The sequence below is a fragment of the Callospermophilus lateralis genome, unplaced genomic scaffold (assembly GCF_048772815.1).
Source record: "Callospermophilus lateralis isolate mCalLat2 unplaced genomic scaffold, mCalLat2.hap1 Scaffold_921, whole genome shotgun sequence".
NCBI classification, from domain to species: Eukaryota; Metazoa; Chordata; class Mammalia; order Rodentia; family Sciuridae; genus Callospermophilus; species Callospermophilus lateralis.
The window spans coordinates 624,429-628,598 of NW_027517355.1; positions in this window are offsets into that span (position 1 = coordinate 624,429).

The following is a 4,170-nucleotide window of genomic DNA, read 5'->3' on the forward strand; positions in this document are numbered from 1 at the left end:
TTTATTGGAATATAGGTTTTCAAAATAATTTCTAATTATCTTCTGTATTTCTGTAGTGTCTGTTGTGACATTGCCTTTTTCACCTCGTATGTTAGTAATTTGAGCTCTCTCTCTTCTTCTCTTCATTAGCATGGCTAAGGGTCTGTCAATCATATTTATTTTTTCAAAGAACCAACTTATTTTTTTATCAATTTTTAATGTTTTTTTTTAATTTGTTTGTTTCAATTTGGTTGACTTCCGCTCCAATTTTAATTATTTCTTGCCTTCTACTATATTTGCTGTTGTTTTGCTCTTCTTTTTCTAGCACTTTGAGATGAAGTGTGAGCTCATTTATTTGTTAGTTTTTTCATTTTTTGAGGCATGACCTCCAGGAAATGAATTTCCCTCTTAAAACTGCTTTCATTGTGTCCCATCGATTTCAATATGTTGTGTCTGTATTTCCATTCATCTCCAAGAATTTTTTGATTTACTCATTTATGTCTTTTGTAACCCATTTATCATTCAGTAACATATTGTTCATTTTCCATGAGATGTATGATTTTTCCTTCCTTCTTTTATCATTGGTATCCAGTTTGATTCTACTGTAATCACATAAGATGCATGGTATTATCTCCGCACCTTTATATTTTCTAAATGTTGTCCTATGGCATAATATATGGTCTATCTTTGAGAAGGATTCATGTGCTGCTGAGAAGAACGTGTAACCACTTGATGATGGTTAATATATTCTATATATGTTGGTTAAGTCTAGGTTATTGATTGGGTTATTGAGTTCTATAGTTTCTATTCAGCTTTTGTCTGGAAGATCTGTCCAATGGAGAGAGCCGTGTGTTGAAGTCACCCATAATTATTCTGATGTGGTCTATTTGACTATTGAACTTGAGGAGAGATTGTTTTATGAATGTTACAGCACCATTGTTTGATGCATATACATATTGATAATTGTTATGTCTTGTATGTGGATGGTTCCTTTTAATAGTATGTAGTGTCCTTCTTTACCCCTTTTGATTAACTTAGGTTTGAAGTTGATTTTATTCGATTTGACTATGGCCACTCCTGCTTGCTTCGGGGCACCATGTGAGTGGTATGATTTTTCCCAACCTTTCACCTTCAGTCTGTGTATGTCTTTTCCTATCAGATGAGTCTCCTGTAGGCAGCATATTGTTGGATTTGTTTTTTATCATCCAGGTTATTAGCCTATGTCTCTTAATTGGGGAATTTAAGCCATTAACGTTTAAGGTTACTATTGACATATGCTTAGTACTAACCTCATGCTTGTTTATTTATTTATTTTAATATGGCTAGTTTTTCCTTTTTGTTTATTTTTTCCCTTCTCTTTACTGAGTTACCTCCCACTGTTAGTTTGGGGTGCTGTTTTTCAATTCCTCTTCTTTTAGTGTTTTGCTAAGGATGCCATGCTGTACTGGTTTTATGGCTGTGAATTCTTTTAAGTTTTTTTTTTAATCATGAAATATTTTAGTTTCATTGTCAAATCTGAAGCTAAATTTTGCTGGATACAGTATTCTTGGTTGGAATCCATTATTTTTTAGCAGTTGAAATAGGTTGTTCCAGGATCTTCTCACTTTCAACGTCTGTGATGAAATATCAGCCGTTAACCTAATTTGTTTACCCCTGAATGTAATATGCCTCCTTTCTCTCGTAGCTTTTAATATTCTCTCCTTCTTTAGTACCTTAAATATCGTCATAATTATGTGTCTTGGAGTTGGTCTATTACGGTTTTGAAGGTTTGGGGTCCTGTAGGCTTCCAGGATTTGGCAATCCATTCCATCGTTCATATCTGAAAATTTTCTAGGATTATTTCATTCAATAGATTGTTCATTCCTTTGGTTTGAACCTCTATGCCTTCTTCTATCCCAATGACTCTCACGTTTGGTTTTTTTATGACATCCCATTTCTCTTGGATAGATTGCTCATGTCTTTTAAGCATCATTTCTGTGTTGACTATATTCTTTTCAAGTTGATAAACTTTGTCTTCATTATCTGATGTTCTGGCTTCTGCTTGACCTAGTCTATTTGTAATATTCTCGTTTGAATTTTTAATTTGCTTTATCGTTTCCTGCATTTCTAGGATTACTGTTTTTTTTTTTTGAAATCTCTATATCGTGATAGAGCTCATTCTTTGACATTTGAATTTGCTTATTTAATTCATTTTCAAAATATACTTTCATTGTTTGAACTTGCTCTATAAACTCTTCTCTGAGATTCCATTCCATCTTAATTAGGTATGCCTTGACTTCTTTCTCCCTCCAATTTTCTGGTGCCTCTAGCTTCTCTTTTGTATTTAAGTTGTCCTGCATTGTTTGTGCTCTTTTTTTTCCCTTGTTTATTCATGGTGCTCATGTTACTTTCCAACTCTCTTTGACTTCTGTGTATCTTTTTTCTCCTTTAAATTTGTTTTGGTTTTTATAGTTCCACTATCTCTCCTTTGTGTTAGGAGATGATGTTTAGAGATTTTGGATTTAATTGTGATTTAAGGTAAATTCATTGGTTTTATTAAATCCTTCAGATTTTGATGGCGTATAGAGAACTGAGGTTTGGACTTAGGATTTTATGTTAAGGTCGGGTGATTTGCTTGTATGGAGGTTAGTATATGTTAGCTTCTTTGGGGTGTTACGCAAATGCATGTGGATATTACCAAGAGAATAGACAGGAGTACTTGGGGGTAGTTAAGGGCTTAGGTGGAGTATAGACCTGTTCGTAGAATTCATCTATTTGCATTTGATAAGTTATATGTAGTCTGGTTGTTCATGCTGTTTTATTGTTGCAATCTGTCGGAACCTGGCGATGGTGAAGTCAGCTCTTCAAGATGGTGTCTGCTGGCTTCCTTGGTGGATTTTCCATTGTTGGGAATAGAACTGAACTGCTTCCTTCCCCAATCTCAAACCCCAAACTCAGCCTAGAGCTCAGTGAGGGCACAGCCGTGAGGACTCCACAGAATCCGTAGCGCCGTTTCTCTCTGCTTCCTGGTCGCTTCTCGGTAGCACCCCACTGTCTGTAGCCACGGGGCGGGCCGCAGGGCGGGCGGCGGATCAGTCAGCCTGGAACTCTGGTCACACTGTTGGCTCACGTTTGAGACTCAGTAACCGGTCCTCGATGATAGAATCCTTCCTCTAAGTTTCGGTGCACCCCAATTTTGCTAGAAGTTCCTAACAAGATAGCTTTTTGTCGTTCTAACCCTGTATTCATCTGTGCAGTGATGCGGTACACTGGGTGTGATACACTCTATTTGCAGCCATCTCTCATTCTTGTTTTTATCTTTGCTGTATATTTTCGCTGATGTCCATATTAAGAAATGCCATGAACTATTCATAAGCCTTAAATCAGTATACTAATCATTATTCTGCATCCTCCTAGTTCATCCAAATGACATGGTGGAGTTCATTCCTGGAGAAATCATGAGTTGAGAGACCCCATCAAAAGCCATGGTAAGGTTGCTTATCTTCCTCTGAATTCTAGTGTTGCTCTTTAGTTTCTCTTTCTCTTGTAATATGATATGGTTTCCTGGAGATGACCTACACACTTTCCTGACTGTGCAGATTCTCATTGGGGTGTCTGTTGCCAAATGAGATCTCACTGAAAGCAACATTAACAAGAAACAGTATAAACTACACACTGTATGATAACAAGCTTTGTGCCTGGCTATGTTTTTTCCTCCTGGCCATCGAATTCCTTAATTATCACCAAATATAGACCTGTGACACAAATCCCCTAGAAAAGCTTGTGTCATTTGGTGAGAGTTCATTTGCTATCTGTTCCCTTGATTTGCCCACTTTCTCATTGGATATTCGAATGTCACCAAGTAAACAAAAGACTTGTGCACACAGGTCTGAGCATGGCTTGATCTTCATAGTGACTCCTTTTCTCAATTCACAGGAGGATTCAAGAGGATCCATAATTGGTATGTATCCTGGGCTCACTCTCTTCCTGTTGCAAAATGTAGATGATGCCCAGGGTCAGAGAGTCTTCCTTCCTTTTGAGTGCAGAGACTCAGTGATTCCACTACCTCCTTGAGAATGAGAAGTGAGGGGTTTGTGGTCTAAATTGATTAAAATAAATCTATGGCCATTCTGCATATTTCCTTGAAGCACCTTTGTGAGTTGAGCAACGTGGGTAGGTCAATGAGTGTTTTATTCATGTATCTCTGTGTGC